This window comes from Pristis pectinata, chromosome 1, assembly GCF_009764475.1.
Source record: "Pristis pectinata isolate sPriPec2 chromosome 1, sPriPec2.1.pri, whole genome shotgun sequence".
Lineage (NCBI taxonomy): Eukaryota > Metazoa > Chordata > Chondrichthyes > Rhinopristiformes > Pristidae > Pristis > Pristis pectinata.
In genome coordinates, this window is record NC_067405.1 from 11125284 (window position 1) to 11139296 (window position 14013).

Genomic DNA, 14013 nt, shown 5'->3' on the forward strand with positions numbered 1-14013 from the left:
TGGGGGGGGGTGGTACATAGGTGTACATCCACAAATTTACACCAGGCTTACTGCAAGTAATACAGAGCTAACTGCATGATAATGAGCCATTCCGCCCAATTGGTCCATGCCAGTGTTTACACTCCACTTTAGTCTCCTCCTACCCCCCCTTCATCCCATCTCTCCCGTGCCCCTCCCCACAGACTACCTCCCAAGCATCCAGATCTGTGGAAGCGAATAAAACTAGGGCTGATATTTGAGCGTTGGCAATCAAAGACCAATTTCTTCCCAGTTCCCCACTCCATTCTTCCTCATGTGCTTATCCAGATTCTTCATGAATGCTGGAGGCCTCGACACACCTTTGTAAGCTGACACCCTGATCATCTTTTTGAACATAAATTTTTTCCTCAACTTCTGCCTTTAAGTTATAATCTGTGGCCTCCCCCAAAATTGGGATCATCTCTTTGCTCCCTTATTAACCCTAATTTTAAACACCTCCATTACATCACCCTACATTCTTTCCTGTTCTACAGAGATAAGCCCTGGTCACCACAGCTTTTCCTGGTGAGGCAAACCGCTCTGTTTTTACTTTTATTGAGGTGATTCAGAAAATTACACTCCTGACAAAAAAAGTCAAAGTCAAAGTCGAGTTTATTGTCATATGCACAGGTGCAATGAGAAGCTTACTTGCAGCAGCATCACAGGCACATGGCATCATATATGCAGCATTCACATGAAAAACATAAACAATTTTTACAAGAAAGAACACAATTAGAACAAAAAATCACATCTATTTAAGTGCAAAGTGATCAAAGTAGTCATGATGTTGTTAAACTGTAGTGATTAGGGTTGTGCCGGTTGGTTCAAGAACCAAATGGTTGAAGGGAAGTAGCTGTTCTTGAACCTGGTGGTGTGGGACTTCAGGCTTCTGTACCTCCTGCCCAATGGTAGCTGCGAGAAGATGGCATGACCCGCATCTTGATGATGGATGTTGCCTTCTTGAATCTGGTGGTTCTATACCTCCTGTCTGACTGTAGCCGTGAAAGTATTCTCTGATTGGATAAAGGACAGGCATCTTGAATGGAAACCTTGTTCCAGATTATCAGCACTGGCGTAACTGCCATAGGATACTGCTACAGTGAAAAATTTCCATTCCTGAGGCCTTTTAAAATGACATTGCCAATTTAGTGAATTATTGCTGAAATATAGGCAGTTTTTTCACTGTAAAATTGCATCCATTAAGAACTAGTTAGGATTGTCTAAGTTAATTTAGCTTATGATCCTTGAGCTCTGAGATGAAGAAGCTTTAATCAAACCAATTGGCGTTGGATTTGAAGCTGGTTAACAGCAATGAAGGAGGCTGCACAGTAATCCAAGGTGCCACCAAGTATCAAATTATATTTGATTACCTCATTCATAAGCTAGTTCCATGGGTCTTGCAAAGAGCTGTTCTAATCAATGTTGTCATTCTGCAGTTTAGCAATGGTTCTGTCCCTGAACTATAAGAATTTCTGATACCAATCAAGGATTGCAGCATTTAGATTAAGAGTGAGTGCACCAGGGAAGATCTTGGTTGTTGACCTATGTCCTTCATGCTCTGGGGTTTATGAAATCTATTGATTACACAGGTGTGTAGTCTACCCACCAGCATTTCAGATTTTTTTTATTTGTGTTACCTGAAGTTCATTGAATAGACGGGCTGGGATTTTATTCCTTGGAATGTAAGAGATTGAGGGGTAATATTATAGAGGTGTATACAGTCATGTGGGGTATAGTCAGGGTGAACATACACGGTCTTTTTCCCAGGGAAGAGGAACTGAAACGGCAGGCACAGTGGTGTAGTGGTTAGCGTAACGCTATTATAGCGCCAGTAACCCGGGTTCAATTCCCCCGGCTGTCTGTAAGGAGATTGTACGTTCTCCCAGTGTCTGCGTGGGTTTCCTCCGGGTGCTCCAGTTTCCTCCCACATTCCAAAGACATACAGGTTAGCAGCTGTGGACATGCTATGTTGGCACTGGAAGAGTGGCAACACTTGTGGGCTGCCCCCAGCACATTCTCAGTAATGCAAAAAGACGCATTTCACTGTGTGTTTTGATGTACATGTGACTAATAAATAAATATCAATCTGAAAACTAGAGGGCATAGGTTTAAGGTGAGAGGTGAAAGTTTTAAGAAGGACCTGAGAGGCAACTTCTTTACACAGAGGGTGTGTGCATACATGGAACGAGCTGCCAGAGAAAATGGTTGAGGCAAATACAATAACACATTTGAAAGTCATTTGGATGGTATGTGCTTTCAGGCTTTTTTATCGGGCAGAAGATACAAATGCCTGAAAGTATGTACCACCACGCTCAAGGACAGATTCTATCCTACTGTTATAAGACTATTGAACCGGCCTCTTGTACGATAAGATGGACTCTTGATCCCACGATCAACCTTGTCATGGCCTTGCACCTTATTGTCTGCCTTCACTGCACTTTCTCTGTAACTGTAACACTATATTCTTCAATCATTTATTCCCTTGAACTACCTCAACGCACTGATGTGATGAAATGGTCTGTATGGATGGCATGCAAAAAAAGGTTTTTAACTGTACCTTAGTACATGTGACAATAATAAACTAATTACCAATTACATGAATAGGAGTGGTTGAGAGGGATATGGGCTGTGAATGGTAAGGTACTGGGGAGTGTAATGGAACAGAGGGACCTAGGAGTAGAAGTGCATATTCCATTGAAGGTGACATCACAGGTAGACCGAGTGGTGAAAAAGGCATTTAGCATGCTAGCCTTCATCAGCCATTGAGTACAGGAGTCAGGACATTATGTTGCAGTTGTATAAGTCGTTGGTCAGGCTACATTTGGAGTACTGTGTACAGTTTTGGTTGCTACATTATAGAAAAGATGTGGTTAAGCTGGAAAGAGTGCAGAGAAGATTTATAAGGATGAATTTGACAGGACTATAAGGCCTGAGTTATAGGGAGAGGTTGGTCAGGCTAGGTCTTTATTCCTTGGAATGTAGGAGAATGAGGGGCGACCTTATAGAAGTGTTTAAAATTATGAGAGGCAATAAGGTGGATGGTAACAGTCTTTTCCCCAGGGTAGGGGAGTCCAAAACTGGGGGGCAGAAGGGAAGGATTTAAATGGGACCTGAGGGGCAACTTTTTAACACAGAGGGCGGTGAGTATATGGAATGAGCTGCCAGAAGTGGTTAAGGCAGGTACAATATTATCATTTAAGAAGCATTTGGGTAGGTACATGGAGGGTGGGACTTAAAGGGATATGGGCTGAATATAGTAAATTGGGACTAGATGGGTGGACATCGTGGCTGGCATGGACTGGTTGGGCTGAAGGGCCTGTATCGTGCTGTATTGCTCTACAACTCTAAAATTATTCAATGATATAACTCTAAAAGAGACCATTCAAGTCATTCTCATGATGCCCGCTCTTTGAACGAATGGTCCATCTAATCCCTCTCTCCCTGCCTTTTTCCCCAGAGCCCCACAGATTCCTTAACTATCCAATCGATGTATTAAAGTTACCATTAAGTCTGCTTCCACCAGGCTTTCAGGCAGAGCTTTTCAGTTTATAACTGCTTTAATAAAATACTCCTTATTTTGCCTCTGGTTCTTTACATCTGTGACCAACGGATGCCAAATCCTTATCAGGAAATCAGCAATGCTGTCTGGAGTTTGTTCCTTTTATCTGAAATGAGATCCTGGCTGGAACCGCAATCCTGAAAGCCAACAGCAAGTGTAGAAAAGTAATTCCCACAGACGGCAAACAATTGTGCAGCCACAGATATTAACACTAGCAACCCTGGTACTGCAGGATTCTAGGATTTTGTTTTAAGCTCATATCTGGGACCTGGTTACAGCTGGCAAGGTCAACATTTATTGCCCATTCCTAGTTGTCCATGGGACAAGTGCTGGTGATCAACCTGCAGCAACAAACAATCTGCTCGAGGAACTCAGCGGGTCAAGCAGCATTGGTGGGAAGAAAGGAATTGTCGACATTTGGGATCGAAACCCTGCAGCAGCACTGAGAGTGGAGAGGGAAGCAGCCTTGCCGAAGCAGCCAGCATAATCAAAGACCCCACCCACCCGGGACGTTCTCTCTTCTCTCCTCTTCCATCAGGTAGAAGATACAGGAACCTGAAGGCACGTACCACCAGGCTCAAGGACAGCTTCTACCCCACTGTGATAAGACTAGTGAACGGTTCCCTTATACAATGAGATGGACTCTGACCTCACGATCTACCTTATTGTGACCTTGCACTGCACTTTCTCTGTAGCTGTGACACTTTACTCTGTACTGTTACTGTTTTTACCAATGCACTCTGTGCTAATTCAATGTAACTGCACTAATGAATTGACCTGTACGATTGGTTTGCAAGACAAGTTTTTCACTGTACCTTGGTACAAGTGACAATAATAAACCAATACCAATACAAATACCAAGATGGCTGGTATAAAGGGAAACGGGGGAGTGATGAGGAAGGATTCTGAGGTGATTGGTGGATTGAGGAGGGGTGTGAGGTGATGGGCAGGTACCTACCTTCTTGAATTGCTGCAGTCCTTGTAGTGAAGGGATAATAAAGACATTGTTGAACCAACAGCTCCTGGGTTTAGAACCAGGAACAAGTTGGGATGGTGTGTGACTTAAGGAAAACTTACAGATAAACACATATACGTGGAGGGGCAGGGCTTGGAGGGATATGGGCCTAACGCAGGAAATTGGGACTACCTGGGTGGACAATGTGGTCGGCATGGACCAGTTGAGCCGAAGGGCTTGTATCTGTGCTGTATTGCCCTATGACTCTATAAACACTGCACTTGTTTTACTTGGTAGAGGTCACAGGTTTACAATTATCGAATTATTATGAAACAGAAGACCATTTGGCCCATTGAGCCTTTGCTATCACCCACTAGAGCAATCTCATCAACCCCGTTCTCCTGCTCCTTCCCCACATCTCTGCAATTTATTTTCTTTCGTGCCTTTCCAGATCCCTTTTGAATGCCCTGATTGATCCTGTTCCCACTCCCTAACAGGGCAGTGAATTCCAAATCCTTACTATTTCAGGAAAAATGTTTTTGCTCAGATACCCTTTGTATACTTTACCCAAAATGTAAACTCTGTCCCCTGATCCATGAGCCATCTCCTAATGGAAACTGCTTCCATTTACTTGCCCTATCCACACCAGTCATGACCTTGCACACCTCCATGAACAACCCCAGCTTCACCCATATAACCTTAAAATCCTCATTTTTCCAGTGTAACTTGCCCCTACTATATAGGTGAGAGGGGGAGTTTATGAATATGTGGGCAGAATGAAACGGGATTCATGTCGGCTGGTGTAAATGGGTGCTTCAGAATCAGAATCAGGTTTATTATAAGATATCTTTATTAGTCACATGTACATAGAAACACATAGTGAAATGCATCTTTTGCGTAGAGTGTTCTGGGGGCAGCCCGCAAGTGTCGCCACACTTCCGGCGCAAACATGGCATGCTCACAACTTCCTAACCCGTACGTCTTTGGAATGTGGAAGGAAACCGGAGCATCCGGAGGAAACCCACGCAGACACGGGGAGAACATGCAAACTTCTTACAGACAACGAACAGAATTGAACCTGAGTCGCTGGTGCTGTCAAGCATTATGCTAACTGCTACACTACCATGCCTGCCTTCTCACTGACATATGCCGTGAAATTTGTTGTTTTGTGGCAGCATTACAGTGCAAGACGTAGACATAAAAATTGCCATAAGTTACAAAAATAAATAAATAGTGCAAAAGAGGAATAGCGAGGTAGTGTTCATGGGTTCATGGACCATTCAGAAATCTGATGGTGGAGGGGAAGAAGCTGTTCCTGAAACATTGAGTGTGGGTCTTCAGGCTCCTGTACCTCCTCCCCAATGGGAGTAATGAGAAGACGGAATGTCCCTGGGTGGTGAGGGTCCTTAATAATGGATGCTGCCTTCTTGAGGCACCGCCTCTTGAAGATGTCCTCGATGGTGGGGAGGGTTGTGCCCATGATGGAGCTGCTGGCTGAGTGTGCAACCTTCTGCAAGTGATGGTCAGCGTGAATCCAATGTGCTGAAGGGCCTATCTCTGTACTGTACACCTCTGCAAAAAGTCTATGTTACTTGCTGTTATCTGTCCGTGCCTGAGTGTTGTTCGGTTGTTGCTACATCAATGATTTCAAGGCTGAGGCATTACATTGGAGCCATGAGGGATTGCAGATGCTGGAATCTGGAGCGAAAAACAAACTGCTGGAGGAAATCAGCGGGTTGAGCAGCTTCTTGTGGGATGAGGAAATTGTCGATGTTTCAGGTCGAGACGCTGGTGCAGATCTCGACTTGAAACATCAACAATTCTTTCTCCCCCTGCAGATGCTGCTTGACACACTGAGTTCCTCCTGTAGTTTTCTTTTGGTGAGGGATTACGTTTCTGCTGAGACACTGGAGAAGCTGAGATCGTTCTCCTTAGAGCAGAGAATGCCAAGAGAAGGTTGAGGGGTTCAGAACCACAAGCATTTCAGACAAAGAGAAATTGTTCCCAGTAGCTGAAGAGTCAAAAGTCAGAAGGCACAGATTTAAGATGATTGGCAAAGGAATGAGAGCTGACAATAGGACAAACCTTCACACATGAGTGATTATGATTTGGAACGTGCTGCCTGAACTGCAGGTGGGTACAGGTTTAATAAAAGCTTCCAAAAGGTTAAATATTTGTGTCGAAACAATTGCAGCGATAGGGGATAAAGAGATGAGAGAGGGACCAATTGGATTGTTCTTCAAAAGGGCTGGCACAAACTCAACATGCCAAATGGTCTCCTTCTGTGCAGTACTGTTTGATAGATTATCCTTCTTTTGCAAATCCCTTCCACCTTTGTTGTCTTTTCTTGTTCTGCTTTATTTAATTGATTCCAAAATGATCACCGTTCCTGCGAGCTTTCTTTTGTGTTCCTGTGAAAATGCAAACACGTGACCTTCCTATTTCAGTCCTCACAGCGCTGAAATGAGGCAGATGGTGAGGGAAGCGACTCTCTGGTCCTGATGGAAGAACTGGCTGAAGCTTAGTCAGAGCACTCTGATTGTGGGTTGACGTCCCACTCTAGAGATATGTTCACAGAAACCTGTGTCATAGAGTCATGGAGTTAAACAGCATGGAAAACATGCCCTTTGGCCCAACTCATCCACGCCGACAAAATTATCTGCTTGAGCTTGTCCCATTTGCTGACGTTTGGCCCATGTCCCTCTAAACCATTCCAAATATGTACCTGTCTGAATGTCTTTTAATGATTGTAATTGTACCTGCCTCTGCTTCCTCTGGCAGTGCATTCCATATACCCACCACTCTCTGTGTGGAAAAATTGTCCCTTTTAAACCTTTCCCCTCTCAGCTTAATCCTATGCCCTCTAGTTTTAGATTTCCCTAACCTGGAAAAAAGACTGTGAGTATTCAGCTTATCTATGCCCCTCATGTTTTCGTATACGTCTATAAAATCACTCCACAGCCTCCAATGTTCCAGGGAGAAAGTCCCAGGCTACCCAATATCTCTTTATAGCTCGAGCCCTCCAGTCCATTGTGAATCTTTTCTGAACCCTCTCCAGCTTTAGGGTTAGGGTTAGGGTAACCCTAACCCCAACCCTAACCCCAGCAGCATTGTGAGAGTACCTTCATAAGAAAGCTGTTCAAGATGATAGAACATCGAAGATAGAATAGCACAACACAGGAACAGCCGCTTTGGCCCATGACGTTCTTGGTGACCATGATGCCAAATTAAACTAATCCCATCTGCCGGCACACAATCCATATCCCTTCATTCCCTGCCTGTTCATGTGCCTGTCTAAATGCCTCTTAAATGTTGTTACTGTATCTGCTTCCACAAACTTTCCCTCAATGTCAGCAAAACAAAAGAGCTGGTCATTGAATTCAGGAAAGGGAGCAGTGTACATGCACCTGCCTACATCAATGATGCTGAGGTCAAGAGGGCTGAGAGCTTCAAGTTCCTGGGAGTGAACATCACCAGTAGCCTGTCCAGGTCCAACCACATAGACGCCACAGCCAAGAAAGTTTACCAGCACCTCTACTTCCTCAGGAGGCAAAAGAAATTTGGCATGTTCCCTTTGACATTCACCAACTTTTATCGATGCACCATAGAAAGCATCCTATCTGGATGCATCACGGCTTGGTATGGCAACTGCTCTGCCCTGGATTTAAAAAAACTGCAGAGAGTTGTGGACACAGCCCAGCACATCACAGAAACCAGCCTCCCCTCCATGGACTCTGTCTGTACCTCTCGCTGCCTTGGTGAAGCGGCCAGCATAATCAAAGACCCCACCCATCCGGGTCATTCTCTCTTCTCCCTTCTCCCATCAGGCAGAAGATACAGGAGCCTGAGGGCACATACCACCAGGCTCAAGGACAGCTTCTATCCCACTGTGATAACACTATTGGACAGTTCCCTCATATGATGAGACACACTCTTGACCTCACAATCTGACTTGTTGTGACCTTGTACATACTGTCTCCCTGCAACGCACTTCCCTGTAAATGTGACACTTTACTCTGTATTCTTTTATTATTTTTACCCTGTCCTACCTCAATGCACTGTGATCTGTACAAATGGTATGCAAGACAAGTTTTTTCATCGTACCTCGGTACAAGTGACAATAATAAACCAATATCAATACCTCCCCGGCAGCACATTCCAGGCACCTACCACTCTCTGTGTAAGAAAAAACCTACCTCATAAACCTCCTTTAAACCTTCCCCCTCTCACCTTTAATCTATGCCCACTAGTGTATGGCATTTCTACCCTGGGGAAAAGAGCCTGGCTATCTACCCTGTCTATACCTCTCATGATTTTATGTACTTCAATAAGTCACCCCTCAGCCTCCAATGCTCCAGAAATAGCTCGCTCATCACCACTTTCTTGAAGGGCAGTTAAGGATGAGCAATATGTTCTGACCTTGCTGGCAATACGGAGACCCTGAACATGTATATATAAAAGAAGACAAAACTTGAACAGCACGAGACCATTCAGCCCCTCAAGCCTGTCCCTGTAGCACATCCCTGGCTTGGAGTCACTAAGCAGAAGGCTAGTTACTCTTCCATCAATATTAATGACCTTCCATCATCACTTTTAACTAGATGCTTCAGAGGTGCATAATTCAACAAGATTTGATCTTGAGCCTCTGAAGGATATGTATTGGGAAAAGTGACCAAAGGCTCAAAGTCAAAGTCGAGTTTATTGTCCTTTGCACAAGTACGTGTCTGCACGGGTGCAATAAAAAACTTCCTTGCAGCAGCGTCACAGGCACATAGCATCAGATACATAACATTCACAAAAAAAACATATACTCAACATAAATTATGCACATTTTTTTCAAGAAAGAACACAATTAGAACAAAACAAAACAAAACAAAGTCCATTGTAGTGCAAAGTGAACAAAGTGGTCATAATGTTACTATACTGAGGTAGTGACTAAGGTTGTGCAAATTGAAGGGAAGAAGCTGTTTCTGAACCTGGTGGTGTGGGACTTCAGGCTTCTGTACCTCCTGCCCAATGGTAGCTACGAGAAGATGGCATGGCCCGGACGGTGGGGATCTTTGATGATGGATGTTGCCTTCTTGAGACAGTGCTTCGTGCAGATACTACCGATAATGGAGAGGGATACCCATTATTGGTAGTATCTGCATGAAGCACTGCTCAAGAAGGCAACATCCAACATGAAAGATCCTCACTGTCTGGGCCATACCATGATGTACTGGGCAGAGTCCACTACTCTCTGTAGCTTGTTACATTCCTGCGCATTCGAATTGCCATACCAGACCATGATGTAACCAGTCAGGAGACTTTCAACAGTGTATCGGTGGAAGTTTGTTAGAGTGATCTATGCATCGATTTTCCCGCCTGTCCCTTGAACTCTCAATAGCCCAAATTTTAAAATCTTTCTCAGCCTAGAAAATACTTAATGACTCAGTATCCACAACTCTCTTGAAAAGGAATTCCCTGTTTTTTTTTAACTAATTTTTGGAGGGATTTGGGCATCAATGGTGAGGCTAACATCTATTGTCCGCCCCTAACAGCCCTTGAGAAAGGCACAGCTCTTTGAGAGAAGAAATTCCTTCTCTTTGCACCATCTTAAATAGACGACAGCTCATGCCCCTACTACAGGGGAAACATCCTCTCAGTATCAATGTTATTGTCCCCTCGAAACATTGTATGTTTCAATAAGAGTTTTTCATTCTTCTAACCTCTTAATGTAAATGTACAAAGAGCTTTTGTTTCCATCAGCCTTTCAGTCCATGAGCTCCAGACGCCACCCTACTCTTTGGATGAAAAGTCCTCATTCAACTCCCCTCTATTCCATCTACCAATTGACCTAAATCTACACCTCTGCAGAGAGGAACAGATTATTTGGAACATAGAACAGTATAGGGCTAAACTGCATATTTCCCTTTACGTTAGCCTGTACGTAACTGTAATCAATGCAGATAATCTCTACTCTCTCAAGCAGGTACCTTGTGCAAATCAGATGGCTACTGTATTTAAACAGCTCGGAAAACTTTTGGGAGTTTGACCTTCTAATTATATTCCTGAAGTTTCTTGAGAGGTCACAGCCTTGGTTTGCTTTCACAGAATCGGATGTTGCTGACTTCGATGGGATGAGTTCCATGTTCTACAGATTCAACCAAAAGAGCATGACCACGGTGAAAGATGCGATCTTCCTGAAGTTTAAGACGATGAGAAGTGATGGTGTGGTTCTGCATGGTGAGGGACAACAGGGAGACTGCATCACTCTGGAGCTGAAGAAAGGCAAGCTCTCACTGGAGATCAACTTAGGTATGAGAGCTTGTTCATTACTGTCTTACTGAAACTGTGAGGGACTGAGATTATAAAGCTGTGGTAAAGTCCTATTGAAGAGTTACTGACCTAAAACATTAGTTCTGTTTCTCTCTCCACAGATGCTGCCTGACATACTGAGTCTTTCCAGCATTCTCTGTTTATATTTCAGATTTCCAGCATCTGCAGAATTTTTTTTTACAATGCAGCAAACACGTTAACTATACATGGCAGTGTTCAATTAAAGGCAAGAGATGATTCCTTACAGCTGGAGTATTTTGGCTTAATGATTATATAATTAGACTGATAATCCATAAAAATTAGTTCAAATCCCACCTCAGCAGCTGAGAAATTCAAATTCAATTAAATCTGGATATTTGTTGCCATGAGTAGTCACTACTGAGACACTGTAAAATAAAATCTGATTTAATCATATCCTTTGGGTAAGACATAATCCCTTCTTACCTGGTCTGGCAGTTGTATGACTCCACAGCTCCTAAGATGCCCAAAGAAGCCACTGTCTTGAAGTGAAATTAGAGGTGGGCAATAAATGCCATGAGTAAAGTTGAAGACAATAAACAGGCAAGAATATGGGGTTGTTAATGTGCTGTACTGTTCTATATTCCTTGTTGTTTATACAGACAGCACTCTCCCAGCTACTGGGGAGTGTTGCTGCAGAATGAATGGTTGCTGTGGTGATGGGAGGGGGCAAAATGGAGAGGATGGGAGAGTTCTCTCAAAGACCAGAAGTACGCAGATGGACTACTAAAGGGCAAGTAGTCGTAGGAGGCATATTCTTTGTCAAAGAGGGCAATGGAAACTCACTCTCCATGGCATTCTCCTGTGCAGGTGGTTGCCAGGGAGGCCCACATACTTACATAAGTGCAGATTCTGATTGACAGCTGATGTTGCTGTGGCTAGAACTGCAAAAAATGAAGCAGATTTCTATTGTCTATTTCGTAAGTGGAAAAAACTGTTAGTTTTCATAACAGTATGTATATATTGTCCAAAATTGGTGAAAATCTGAAGCCCAGCACAGTCAGGAACCTGAGGATGCCAGATCTCGCTCACATTGTGCGTTCAACCTGTTTATTTAACAGCACATCACTATTATTTTAGGAGTTGTGTGAACAAATATTTGGCCCAAAGTACTGCTCCTTACACATGTTTGATTGAAGAGGTTCACCAGGATGCTGCCTGGATTAGAGGGTATGAGCTGTAAGGAGAGGTTGGACTAATTTGGGTTGTTTTCTCTGGAATATTGAAGGCTGAGGGAAGACCTGACAGAAGCTTACAAAATTAATAGAGGCATAGATAGCCAGAATCTTTTTTTTATTTTTTTTATCAAATACTAGAGGACATGCATTTAAAGAGGGAGGGAGAAAGTTTAAAGGAAATGTGTGGGGTAAGTTTTTTTACATAGAGAGTGGTGGGTGCCTGGAATGGATTGCCAGGGGTAGTGGTGGAAGCGGATATGATAGTGGCCTTTAAGTGGCTTTTAAATACACACATAAATATGCAGGGAATGGAGGGATATGGATCATGCGCAGGCAGAAGGGATTTAGTTTAATTTGGCATCGTGTTCGGCACAGAAATGGTGGGCCGATGGGCCTGTTCCTGTGCTGTACTGTTCTATGTTCATTGTTCTACATAATTGGTTACAATGGTGTAGAAAACAGAGGAGAGATATATATCAAGAGAAAAAATACAGAAAAAATACATAAATGCACCTACCACTCTGTGTAAGAAAAAACCTTCTTTGCACACCTCCTTTCCACTTTTCCCTTCTCACCTTAAAGCTATGCCCTGTAGTATTTGACATTTCCACCTTGGTGTATAATATCCTTCAAGGAAGAATTTTCACAATTACAGGTGCTTGTCTCTTCTATGTATCTACTGTATCACAGTGGACTACTGTTTATGGTGGTTATTGCAAAGTACAATAAGATTTACCTCCTTTGTTTTCCTAGGTGACACAACCCTACAGGATGTTAGTAACCACTCCTCTGTTACACTGGGCAGTCTTCTTGATGACCAACACTGGCATTATGTCGCAGTTGAACGTAATAAGAAGCAAGTGAACTTCACTGTGGATGCAGACACGCAACAATTTCAGACTAAAGGAGAGTTTGATTTCTTGGATCTTGATTATGAGGTAAATAGCCCATTGTGAAACTTAATGGTATCAATCAAAAATATGAGGGGAAAATGATATAAGGTTATACTATTGAATGCTTGACCATTGTCACATTTGTGGTAAGATTAAAGATTGGAGGAAAAGCACAATAGCTGCAATACAGAGCTTGTGTTCATTGTTAGAAAGAAATATGGGACTTTGAGGACAAGAGAAAGATCATCAGTCACAAGCTGGCCTATTGCTTCTTAATAGGCCAACAATACTTTCCTAGTTTCTCAACATATCCCTCAATGTCTCCTCTCTCCAAAAGACCATGCAATTGTCTCTTGAACTGTCCGTTTCGATTACTTTAATGGCCTTCTATAGTAACTTCATCCTGAGGGTTTATTACTCATTGTGTGAAAAATTCCAACTGACATTTTGTTTGATTCCTTTGGGCCAATTATATGAAGCTCTACTGTTTCAGTGGGAGAAGTTGTAGCTCAGGGAATTGAGCCTCATTGACATTTGAGGCTCTAAAGAAGATTATCTAGCTATGATCTCATTGCTGCTTATGGGTGTTTGTCGTGCATAAATCTGTGGCCCCATTTCTTACATTACAACACTGATGGCACTTCAAAAGTATTTGATACAAAGAACTACAAATGCAGGAAGTCTGAAACAAAATCAGAAAATGCCCAGAAATTAAAAATCTACCACACCAACTCATTTGGTCTTACCCTGGCAGAGATATTCCCTTTCTTCCACCCATCCATCCCCCATGTTCTCTGCTACTGAAAACGAACTGTTATTTCCTCTTTCCCAGTTCCAACAAAGGGTGTTGAGCATGAGCTGCCACCTGTTCCTCTTTCCACAGGAGCTGCCTGACCTGCTGAGTGTTTCCAGCATTTTCTGCTCTATTGCTTCAGAAAATGTCAGAAACACTCGGCAGGTCATGCAGCATCTGTGGAAAGAGAAACAAATTCAACATTTCAAGTCAATGACCCTTTGTCATGTCTGCTGAGTGTATCTGACAATTTCTATTTATGCTTTGTAAACATTTGTAAA

The 14013-nt window shown here is 43.1% G+C and overlaps 1 pseudogene; it reads left to right on the plus strand.

The window, feature by feature from the left end:
- Positions 1 to 14013, plus strand: part of LOC127572767 (contactin-associated protein-like 5) — a 991970-nt pseudogene that overhangs the window by 450869 nt on the left and 527088 nt on the right.